Genomic DNA, 12,366 nt, shown 5'->3' with positions numbered 1-12,366 from the left:
CCTCTTGAAAGCAAAGTGCACTAAAAACACCAAATGGGATTGGTTTCCTTTGCTCTCTGCCCCATCGCAGCTTGCCAAGAAAAAAAGAAAAAAAAGCTCGTGATCTTGCTAATGACACTGAGTAGACACATTTCACCAGCCACCACTCCTGCTACTGCAGCAGCCAACCACAGGCATCTGTCCAACACAGTGACAGGGCTAACGTTAAATGAGAATGAAAGTCGTATTCCAGAGACCAAGGGCTGCATTTCTCATCAAGGGGAGAAGACAAAGGCTGGGACACAGGAAAGGCTTGCCAAAATTTCACAAGGGTGGGCCTGGGAAGCAAAGCACAGGACCCCCTCCCCTGCAGCCTAGGTAGAGGTTTCTTTCTCAGACTATCTGTGTGCCCAAGAGCAGAAAGTCTCCCCGCAGAAAATGCTATGAAGTAGTTTCAAATGTCGAATACACGTTACCGAAATCTAATCATTACCTTATCTGCTAACTAGACTGGCAGGGCCATAAAGTTAATTTTATGACAACCATTTTATAACAAATGAAAACTACAAGGGAAGTAGGAATTGGATAAAAAAAGAAGGGCATTCGACAAAGCAGTGACAAACCAGACAGGGAAACACAAAATCACCTCCAAATAATGCTCTAAACCAGTGGTCCCAGACAGCGTTCATGAAAGACAATTTTTCCACGGATGGGGTTGGGGATTGGGATGAAATTGTTCCAACTCAGATCAACAAGCAGTAGATTCTCATAGGGAGTGCACAACCAAGATCCCACACGTGCAGTTCACAACAGGGTTCACAGTCCTGTGAGAATCAAATGCCGCCACTGATTTGACAGGAGGTGGAGCTCAGATGGTAAAGCTCACTCGCCGGCCGCTCACCTCCCGCTCTACGGCCCGGTTCCTAATAGGCCACTGACCAGTTCAGGTCCAAAGCAGAGCGCTGGGGACCCCTGCTCTTAAATGAAGACCTCTCTCCTCGAATGGCTGCATCACAGATCTCTAGACTGGGACAAGAAGGACCCGATAGACAACCAGAGGGTGACTGCAGCTCTCTCATTTTACAGATTGGAGAACAGGCCCAGAGACATAACTGACTTTTTCCAGCTAACACAGTGAATTGAAGTAAGGGATAAGCCAGCCCCAAAGGCAAGTCTTTGGGGTCCCTAGTTAGTGGTCTTTCCTCCCAATCCCCCCAGACCCTTTATTATGGAGAGTCTGTTACTCTGCCTCTGACAAACCATTTCAGCTGAGAGAAATGCCATCAACACATATCAGCATGCAGAATATGCACGAATAACACATTAAAATCAAAATGGCTAATCAGGTTTATCTTCCTGACATCTAATTTCATTTGTCAGTAGTGCAACATTGTTGAAAATAAATGAACACAAAACAGTTTTAAAATCTGGATAGAAGCTTCTTGAAAACATTCAAATCATTCTGAAGATATGCAGTTTCAATCAAATTTAATTCTAAATAACAAATCAAAGATGCTTAAAAGAGAATGCTTACTGAATAATAATGGAACCAATTAAAGATATTTTCATATAAGATAAAAGCTTAAAGCTCTATTGCTGTGAAATCATGAGCATCCACCTTTTCAGAGGGGTTTTCTTAGACAGCTGACATTTATGCATAGATGCTTACAGCATAAGATGATATATACAAAACCTTAATAGGATAATAGGACACATAAAAAGCACTGAACAGGCCAGGCGCGATGGCTCACGCCTGTAATCCCAGCACTTTGGGAGACCGAGACAGGTGGATCTCCTGAGGTCAGGACTTGGAGACCAGCCTGGCCAACATGGTGAAACCCCATCTCTACTAAAATTACAAAAACTAGCCAGACATGGTGGCAGGCACCTGGAATTCCAGCTACTCAGGAGGCTGAGGCAGGAGAATTACTTGAACCTGGGAAGCAGAGGTTGCAGTGAGCCAAGATCGCACCACTACCCTCCACCCTGGGTGACAGACTGAAACTCTGTTTCAAAAATAATAATAGGCACTGAACAAATGCTGGTTTCCTAACCCCATGTAGGAAAATAAGTATTCCCCACACAACCAGTAATAATTTATTACAATATTTTCCTAAAAGTCTGTCCCACCTGCTCCCCTCCCCTGCCCCTGGAAAACTTAAGGTGTTATATCACAAGGGTATTGTCTAGTTTTGTTTTGTTATTTATTTATTTATTTATTTTGAGACGGAGTCTCACCCTTTTGCCCAGGCTGGAGTGCAGTGGTGCGATCTTGGCTCACTGCAACCTCCACCTCCCAGGTTCAAGTGATTCTGCCTCAGCTTTCCCAGTAGCTGGGATTACAGACGGGAGCCACCACACCCGGCTAATTTTTGTATTTTTTTAGAGACGGGGGTTTTACCTCTTGGCCAGGCGGGTCTCAAACTGCTGACCTCAAGTGATCTGCCCGCCTCAGCCTCCCAAAGTGCTGTGATTATAGGCGTTAGCCACCACACCCGGCCAGGTATTGTCTATTTTTAAAGTGAAATTGAAAAAGGTACACGGACATGACACACCATTTTTCTTTTTTTTCCTTCAACTTTTAAATTCTGGGTACGTTTGCAGAATGTGCAGATTTGTTATACAGGTAAACATGTACTTTGGTGGTTTGATGCACACATCAACCCATCACCTAGGTATTAAGCCCAGCATCTATTAGCTATTCTTCCTGATGCTCTCCCTTCCACTTTTCTTAAAAGACAAATTGAGATATCCAGTAATCAGGACAGTCCACACACATCACTATTCTAATATTATGGCAAGGCTTTCAGTATTCATTTCTGTGGTAACAGAAAAATAAAAGAATTCAATGTTCATACGCTGTTGTTTCTCTGGTGGCAGGAAAAGAAAACAGTCATCAAAAGGTTGAAACATGACAAAAAGTAGCAGTTTAAAAATATTTTATGTTTGTACATGTGGATTCTTACAATATATGCAATAGTCTTTTCCCAAGTAATTTTGGAGTCAGTATTCATATTATTCCAGTTAAGGGTAAACGCCAGTATTTTACACTTTAGCTCATCAAGCTTTCTTTTTTTCAGAGACAGGGTCTCACTCTGTTGCCCAGGCTGGAGTGCAGTGGCGTGATCATAGCTCACTACAGCCTCAAACTCCTAGGCTCAAGCAATCCTCCCACCTCACCAACAAGCTTTTCAATTACCACTTCATAAAAATTTCAGAAAGCCGGCTCACATTGGCTCCTTGAAGGTTAATTTATTCAGTTAAAAGTATCCATTTGAAGAGGAATAAAAAGTATAGGACCTAAAAACCTTCTGTGGAAAGCATCTTTTTAGAGTCCTCTCTCAAAGGCTCTCAGCAAATATCTAGAGACATGGTTATATCCAGTTTATGAAGACTATCGGTGACTTCGGGGTCATATAGCACATGGACAACGAAAGAACAGCAATTGAAATCTTGCACTTGTACCCCACCACCTTCCGCCCTAAGATCAGCCCACTGTACTCTACTGCCACCTGTGTTCTCTCAGCATTTACCCAGCCTGGAGGTTTCCCCATCCTCGCCAAAAATATCATCCTTCATGAACGATGCCATTTCTAGGATGTTGCAAGTTATGAAAAACAACTGTTGAACAAATATTGCTTACAAGCTACAAGTTGAAAACGAGAAGGTTGCTACCTAAGTTCATGAAGAAATCCCCTTTCAAGGATTCCATCTGTTCCTAAAAGGCCAGCCACACAAATTCTAATACTCTGCATTATTATGGCCACTTGGGGACAAGATTTTAAATCTGAAACCATGACAAGAAAAAAAAAAAGGCAAGATTTAAGAGAGTAAACTCCAGAAACAACAGATCGAGCTGCCACTGTGTGTTTTTTTAATCAGTGAAATATTAAAACAAATGATAAACCCATGCCAATCTCACAAAGTTTCCTCATTCCTTGGAATTCAAACACCACCGATGGCATCATTTTATGATAATCCTTTGGGTATTTCACGTAAGTAATTAGACACGATGTAAAGCCAGTGACTGAGGGACTTAAACAAACCGTCCCCTCCGACAGCCCAGTTGGAGCTTCCGACACTGACCTTATTCTCCTCTAAATTTTAGCCCTCCTCAACCACTCAATCCATCCAAAAACGTCTGTGACAGTCGTGGCTCTAAAACCGCGCAGAGCTTGACTACAGAACAGTCGGTGACAACTCCACATATGATTTATCCAAATTTTTTTTTTGAATTCCAGTCCCATGCTCCCTCGGCTGTTTGCCCCGAACCCGTAGTCTACACCACTTCACCGACGTGGAGACCACTTTTCATTGTTTCTATGGGTCTCAGCATCCTTCCCTCCGTCCAGCTCTGTTCTCGCCGCACAAATGTCATTTCTAGCGTACCACCCTCCATTCCGCCCGGCGGGCAGCGCAGGGGCTTTCGGGTCCCAGTGGCCAGTTTCCTCGAGTCGGTCCCCTCTGCACAGCCATTTTCTAGTTAAACGCTCTCTCTGCCACCGAGGGGGAAAAGGAACTTTTCCCCCCTTTCATGTCTCAGCGGGGGGCCTCTGAACCCCTCGTGGAGAAGCCAACCCCGGCTCCAACTCCCCGGCAGGAGCGCGCTGCCGCCCGGGAGGGACAGCCGAGCCGCACAGCGGAGGCCGGTGCCAGGACAAGGGGGTGTGCGCTCTTCCCGCAGGCGCCCACCCTCACTTTTCCCCTCCGCAGTCCCCACCCGGGCGCACCGGCTCCAACCCGGTCTCCCCCGCCCCAGGCCCTGCCAAGCCGGGGCTGCTGAGGGAAAGAGGGCGCCGGGAAGCGGGAGGGATGGAAGTCAAGGAGAGTGAACCCGCAGACGCCGTGCCACTGGCCCTGCGGCGCGGGCGCAGGGCGCACGGGACTCCGCAGCGGGCGCCCCGCAGCAGATGCCGCGGCAGCTGCTGCAGCTGTGGCTGCGGCTGAGCGGGCGGCAGTGGCCGCGCAGCCCCGGGGCCAGGAGCAGAGGAGCAGCCGCCGGGGGAACCCGCAGCCGCTCGCCGCACGCTGCTGCCGCTGCCCGGGTGTTTCCCCATCACTCTCGTGCTGCCCTGGAATCCCGGGCAAAGGCAAGGAAGAAAGCGGGGCTCACCAGTGGTGCGCGCAGCGCTCCCCTCGGCTCCGGCGCCCAGCGGCTCTCCTCCAGTCTCGCCCTCCCCGGAGCGCCCAGATCAGCTGCGGTTACAGCTCACTAGCTTCCTACTTGAGACCAGAACGGGCTCCGGCAACTGAGCATGCTCAATGCCGCTCCGCGAGTCCCGCGCAGGGAGCGGCGCTGACGAGATTCCACTTCTCCAGGCTTTGGCAGCGGCTGCGCGAGGGAAGGCTGGAGGGACCCGGCGGGGCGGGGGCCGAATGGGAGAAAGGCGGGGCCGGGGGGCGGGGGCCGGGCAGAAGGAGGCGGGCTGCGCTCCCAGGGCGACCCCTGCAGGTGGAGGCGGCGGGGCCTGCGGGACGCACGCTCCCCAATCGCCTGGGAATACGCAGGGAGGCAATGGATGCCCCAGTAAGACTCAAAGGCAGGACGTGCGGTGCAGCCCGGGTATCCCCTCCATGTGGCTGGTGTCTGTCTGCACCAAAAGACAGTTGTGTTACCTTAGCCCTGGCTTTTCTCCCACACGCCAGCATTCCCTTGCAATAGGAAAACGTCCCCACAGGAGAGCTGCCCACACCCACCCAGGCTAACTGCAAGTTGTAGGCGAGACTTTCTCCTTCCTTCTACCTCCTATCCCCACCCCCAGGGTGCCGCACACACACTCTTCTTTGATCCGGAAATCACAACAAGATAATATCAGGGGAGAAATACAACTGCCGGAGAGGAAAAGCAGGTTTTCCTTTCCATTGCCAATAATATTATCTATAACTCTAATTGTAAGCGTGCAAGCAAAGCCCTGATAAGAGTCGAGTCTCAGTAAGTGGTAAACCGTGCTCTGCCCCCAGACACTGTGAATTACATCCCCAAAGTATCCTTAGGATTGCTCTTCACCAGGGCAGCCGTTGTCAAACTGGAGCCTGGATCAGAATCGCCTGGAGGGTTTGCTGAAGTACAAATCCCTGAGTCCCAATCTGTGTCTCTGAATGGGTAGATATGTGGTGGGGCCCAAGCATCTGTATATCTAACAAGTTCCCATGGGATGCCGATGCTGCTAGTATGAGGACTATACACTTTAGAGAACCCTACCCGAACACAAACACACACAGTCCTACCGAGGATCTCGAATTAAAAACTCACGATTCTTCCTATGAGGACTCCATGCAGTGGGGTGGGCATTACTTTATTCTTTCCCACATGAGTTTATTGAGGATCCACGAGGTCTTGTACTAGGCCTGAGGATAGAGGTGAATTTAAAAGCCCAGGCCCCTGCTTTCATGGAATTTATAGTCCGGCCGGGTGACAGACACCTATCAAATAATCACTCAAAACGGTCGTTTCAAACAGGTAGAGTGCTGGAAGGGAAATGCACAAGGTGCGAATAGAGTGTATAGCGGGATCCTCATGCAGACTCAGTGAGGTTGTTACGAAGGGATGGGAGGGGTCTGCCTTGTGGAAGGTGGTTTCTGACTTTTGCACTCCAATAACCTCTCCAATTAACAATTATTCCCCTCAGACAGAGCTGGAGGCCAGCAATCATGTCCCTCCCTCCTACAACATAAAAACAATACTGTCACAGAGAAATCCTTGTAAGTTCATGAAAAGTGTTTACTCTTGGGACTGAGTCTCTGCACCCCAAGATCCACCTAACACGTCCGTGGACCAAGGACAGTCGAGGGCCACAGTAGCCCTCTTGGGGAAAATACAGGCTCTGTGAACTGGAAAGCCTTGTGGTTCTTAGTCTGTGATCTTCAAGGCCAAAGAGGCAAGGAAACCAGCCCAAGACCACCACTCCCGTCAGGAGCGGAGATCGACCAGCCTCCAACCTTGCAGGCGGGTCCTCTTTCCAAGGCACTCTATTCCCGGACCTCACAGCTCCCCTCAGATCCCCGGAACCCAGCCTGGCCACCCGCTCTCTCTCGGGGGTCCCGGGTAGGTGAGCGGCGCCTGCCCCTCCCAGCTCGGTCTCCTCCCGACCGAGAGGAAAACCCGCCGTGGAGTCCGCGGCAGCGGGGCGGGGCGGCGCGCGCAGGCGCAGAGGCCGCCAGGTTGGGCCGAGGAGGCGCCCTGCTCCACACCTGATGCAATCAGCCTTCCGGAAACGGGCTCGGCTGCCGGGCTCACCCAGGAAACACTTCCGCGCCCTCCTCCGGCCGCTGAGCCCTCGGGGACTGGTTCCCAAACTCCCCTGGCCCGACTTCGCCACGGGCGGTGTTCTGCACCCCTCCCCGGGGATCCGCCGGAGAAGTCGGGAAGTCACCGCCTGGGCACACAAAATCCCTGAAATGCCCTGACAGTGACGTCGAAACGGCCACTAAGCGTTCCGCAGCTGCAGGAGGAAATTCCCTTAATAATGAATTTACAGAGGGGACTGATCGGGGCCGGAGGGAAGGCTTTGACCCTTCCCTTGCTTCCTTCCTTCGTCCGCCTCCCAACACATTGTCTGTCTCACTGAAAGGAACGTTTATTTTAACAGCAGTTTTAAGGCAGTATGGAGAGGACTCTCCATGCCCTCTGTCTTGCTAAATATGTAACAGCACTTTAGCTTTGCTACATAAAGCTTTCCCACCGCGCGCTCATTTTATAAATAAGTAATTGGTTTCTTCATACCTCATCATTTCAGATTACAAAGAAAATCATTTCTCGTTTCACCACTTCATGCAATTTTTGTATCTATTGTGAGTGGGTTTTTTCTTCATGCTGACTCACCCATTAATTGTTTTCCAAGGAAATGAAATATCCAAGAATATTCCAAGAGCATGTTTTTTAAAGCATGGAAGTAAACACTGTGAACAGTAGATAAAAATGACCTCTCTTAAGTCCCTTAAGGCCAAAGGTCCTCCTAGGGAGTTGGGGGAAGGAGGCAGATCCAAGGAATTTTATTTGGAAGGATACTTCAAGACCATTCTAGAATCAAATCAAGATCAACTCTTGGACTTTACAGATGACATTTACCTCTCTGTGGCCCAGAGAAATAAATGACTTCTTTATTTAGACAAACCAAAGGCAGAACTGGCACTTGAAGCCAGATTTCTCAAAATTCCAATCTAATGGGGAAAAAAAAATGTTTTTGCACAAACACCGTAGGGAGTGCAATACTATATTACAATGCAGTTTTACATTCCAAAGATTACAAAATACAAAATTGGTGACAACAAAAGGGATCCTATTACTTGTTCCTACCTGTGACATCATTAGTCTTTAAATAGTCCGTGATCAACAAATATCCAGCCACTTCTAAGTAGCATTGACTAGCCAGAGTCTAGGCATTAAATATTTCAAACAAACAGGTATGAGTCGAGTGCAGTGGCCCAAGCCTGTAGTACCAGCTACTGGGGAGGCTGAGGCAAGAGGGTACATGAGGCTGGACGTTCAAAGTTGCAGTATGATCTTGCCTGTGAATAGCCACTGCACTCCAGCCTGAGCCACACAGCAAGACCTCATCTCAAAACAAAACAAAAAAAACGGTATAACTACAAAACATCAAGAAACCTTCTGTGCCAACATTAAGAACTTCTAGTATTATTATTTGATTGTGTGGTATATGTGCAACGGTTTGAGCTTAAACCAAGGGAATTTTAACGATCACAACAAAATATCATGGTCATGATTTTCTTCTGTAATGATTTTAAATACTTTAACAATATAGAAATCAAAGTGAAATCAAAAACAACTCAAAACTCATGCCTGCAGTAAGATAAAATCTAATTCTTCAAAACTCTGTCTACCTTCTTATCTTGAGGAATGTATTTCTTTTTGGAATGTTCTGACAGAGATCTGGTGGAATACCTTCTATTGAAGCAAAAATAGAGTCGAGTAAATGTCAAAATGCAGAGGTACAAAGTACACACTATCACACAGTACTAGTTTTAGAATAGCTAACTCTTACTGAGTATTTAGCATGTGCCAGATACTGGCTAAGCATTTTCCATAGGTTATTTAACTCAATCCTCACAACTACCCTATGAATGAAGCACTATTGTTATCCCTATTTTATGGATAGGGAAAGTGAGGCTTGCAAATGTGAAGCAGCTAACTCAAGGCACAAAATATTCATTGGCAGAACTGGGATTTGAACCCAGGCAGTTTTCCTGGAGCTTGAGCTCTTAAATAATACTATATACGGAAAAATGTAAACACAGAGAAAATGACTATAATGATTCTCAGATAAGAAAGGAGAGGGAGTATTGTACTTACTCTCCTAAAGATAAAACATAGTAAAATAAGTTTGTGGTCCACACTAGGAAAAAAACCTTTTGCTAACTAATAAATTATGGTCCCCAAATATAGGACCAATATTACCCAGAGGTATGAGGCAGGTGATCAAATATCGAGTGATTTTTCAGGGGTACCAGCAAGGCCTCTTCTCTGATGAACCCTCTATGCCTGACTGGTTTCTCTAGTCCTAAACCATCCAATATGGCAGTCACCAGCCACATATGCTTATTTAATCTGAAATCACTTAAAATCAATTAGAATTAACTCTTCGGTTCCTCATTCATTCTAGCCACATTTCAAGTGCTCAGTAGCATATGGCCTAATAACTACTGTATTGGATAATGTAAGTAAAAAACATTTGCATCACTGCAGAAAATTGTATTCAACAGTGCTGCTCTGGGCCTTAATGTCATTAGGGCAATCCTTTAATCTCTCTTCATACTGCACTATTCCTGGGAGGACCATGTTTCCATGGTCTACCTTCCCATTGAGCTTCAGTCCTATTTTTCCAAACTAAAATTATTATTAGAGTGTAGAGAGGTACAAAGAGGTACAAAGCACAAAGTCCCCTACTATCATGGAAAGAATAGGGGCACTGGAGTAAGACCTTATTTCACATCCCAGCTCTTAGTAGTTGTGTGGCCTTGGGCAAGCTACTTTACCTCACTGAACCTCACTTTTCTTATCTGCAAAATGGGCGTGTTAATTTTTTCATTATGGGTTTATTTAAGATTAAATAACATATGTAAAGCTTCTGGTAGGCCTCACATAGGATGATTTCCTTCCTTCCACTCCTATTTCAGTTAATGACATTCCCCAATTACTCAGGTTTCTAAACTAGAAATCTCAGTCATCTTCAATTCTTCCTTCCTCCTCAACCACCCGCATTAAATTAATCATCAGGCCCTTTTGCTCCCAACTCAGGGATGCCTGCCTCTCAAATGTGGGCCCGCCTCTCTGTCCTCACTGTCCACTGTCCTCACTGTCTTTTCATGCATAATATTTCAGAATCCTGCTAACCAACCTTGGTGACACCCATCACTCCCAATCCAAGCCCTTTCTCCACACCGCTGCCAGAGTGATCCTTCTAAAAAAAGATGCTGATGATGTCATTCTCCTCCTTTAAAACCGCTGATGTCTTCCAGTTGCTTAAAGATAAAATCTTAACTACTAACCTGAAGGACTCACATAATCAAACTCCATCACTCCGTCACTGCTGCTTGTTTGGTTGGTAATAAAAAGAAAATTAAAAATATAACAACCCTTATTCGATTTCAAAAATATATTTGGATTCCTCTACTACCAACCTCTTTTTTCAGCCACCCCATCCCCAGCTCATACCTCTCCCTCTACCCAACCCCCACTACACCCACACCCCAGCAACTTATGCCCGTGAGGCATTCCTGGAAACACGCAGTGGCCTTTCCCGACTCTGCCCTTGCACACAAATCTCAGGCTGGACTAACACTTTTACATGTTCTTTATCTGGCAGAATTTTACTTACTCTCTAAGGTCCAGTTCAGATATCACCTCTTCTATAAAAGCTCCTTCAACTCCTTCAGGGAAAGGTGGACACCAGCTCATCTGTGATGCCATAGATTTGAGATAGATTGTAGATGCTGTATTTGGGCTACCTGGGTTTAAACCCTGGCTGCATCACTCTCTCACTGCTCGTTTTGGGCAGACGACTTAAGCTCTTCACCCCTCAGTTTCCTCATCTGAAAACAATGGTAATCATAGCATGAATATCTTATTGTTGTTACCAAGCACGTGAGATATTGCACATGAAGCTCATAACAACGTATCTGGCCCACAGGCAAGCACTCAATAGAGATTATCTTCAAATTGTTCCCACTATTATTAATTATCCATCTTATCCTTTTGTCTCAACATGAATTTTTTTTTTTACATTTTAAATAATTTTCCATTTAAATTTTTTATATTTTACATTTACATTTGATTTTTATATTAAATACAAGTATTTTATTACAGCAGTACTTCATATTTATTAATTAAAATTTAGGAAATTCAGATGACATGCCAAAAAGATTAAATTCTCTATTGTTTGAGACATCTCTTGGTTACAAGCAAAAGGAACTCATTCTTGTTAACTTATCCAGAAAAAATAATTTCTGGGAGAGTTGTCAGGCAGCTCACTGCCTCAACCCAAAGATGGAGAATCAGGTTAAGAAAAGGGTCGGCATCCATGGAGGACTGGCGGCAAATAACAGACAAGACCACGGCACAGTGTGTCACCAATAGCACAACCCCACTGGCCACTTGCTGTGGCCACAGTTCCTGAACCTTTGCAACTTGGCTGAAGTAGGAAGAGCATCTTATCCCCTCTGCCACTCACCCACCCAATGATCTTTACCTATATTTGGTCACTCACAGGCAAACAAATCTTGCACTTACAAGTTTTGGTGCCTTTGCTTATGCTGTTCCCTTTGCCTGAAATAGTCTCGCTCTGTCACCCAGGCTGGAGTGCAGTGGCACGTTCATGACTCACTGGGGCCTGACCTCCCTGGCTCAGCCTTCCTAGTAGCTGGGACCACAAGTGTGCACCACCACACCCAGATAATTTTTTTATTTTTCGTTGAGTTGAGGTCTCACTATGTTGCCCAGGCTGGACTCAAATTCCTGAGCTCAAGCAATCCTCCCACCTGGGGCTCCCAAAGTCGTGGGGTTACAAGCATGAGCCACCACACCTGGCCTGCTCACTTCTTGATTCCAGAGCTTGCCATATGTTTTTGTAGCACTTCACACATAGTACAGTTAGGTTGCTATGCTGTAAATTCCTATTTTCAGCCACATCACACAGAAGACACTTGATAAATATCTGTTTAATGAATGAAAGGAAGAAAAAATTAAATTAGATTTTAAGGCACTGTACTAAGCACTTCACAAACATTAACTCACTGGGCACAGTGGCTCACACCTGTAATCCCAGCACTTTGGGAGGCTGAGGCCAGTGGATCGCTTGAGTTCACAGAGTTTGAGACCAGTCTGGGCAACATGGTAAAACCGCTTCTCTACTAAAAATACAAAAATTAGCC

The 12,366-nt window shown here is 46.2% G+C and overlaps 1 protein-coding gene and 1 long non-coding RNA gene across 7 annotated transcripts in view; both read right to left on the bottom strand.

Moving 5' to 3' along the window:
• APBB2 (amyloid beta precursor protein binding family B member 2) overlaps positions 1–5,246 on the bottom strand; it is a 405,965-nt gene extending 400,719 nt beyond the window's left edge. For 4 of the 6 annotated variants that reach the window (XM_032136010.2, XM_032136011.2, XM_058429991.1 and 1 more), the window contains exon 1: positions 5,093–5,246. The gene's annotated coding sequence lies outside the window, so the exon portion shown is untranslated. The remainder of the gene's footprint in view (positions 1–5,092) is intronic. The other 2 variants (XM_032136017.2, XM_032136016.2) reach the window with 1 other exon arrangement.
• A 5,507-nt stretch (positions 5,247–10,753) lies between these two features.
• The window catches only part of LOC116456986 (uncharacterized), a 39,278-nt gene continuing 37,665 nt past the window's right edge, over positions 10,754–12,366 (bottom strand). Inside the window, exons 2-3 of the long non-coding RNA XR_004244865.1 lie at positions 12,019–12,149; positions 10,754–11,028 (exon numbers count right to left, since the gene is read on the bottom strand). This is a non-coding gene — a long non-coding RNA (uncharacterized LOC116456986). The remainder of the gene's footprint in view (positions 11,029–12,018; positions 12,150–12,366) is intronic.

This window comes from Hylobates moloch, unplaced genomic scaffold (assembly GCF_009828535.3).
Source record: "Hylobates moloch isolate HMO894 unplaced genomic scaffold, HMol_V3 SCAFFOLD_17, whole genome shotgun sequence".
In the NCBI taxonomy this organism is placed as follows: Eukaryota; Metazoa; Chordata; class Mammalia; order Primates; family Hylobatidae; genus Hylobates; species Hylobates moloch.
This window is presented reverse-complemented; position numbering and strand designations above follow the sequence as displayed.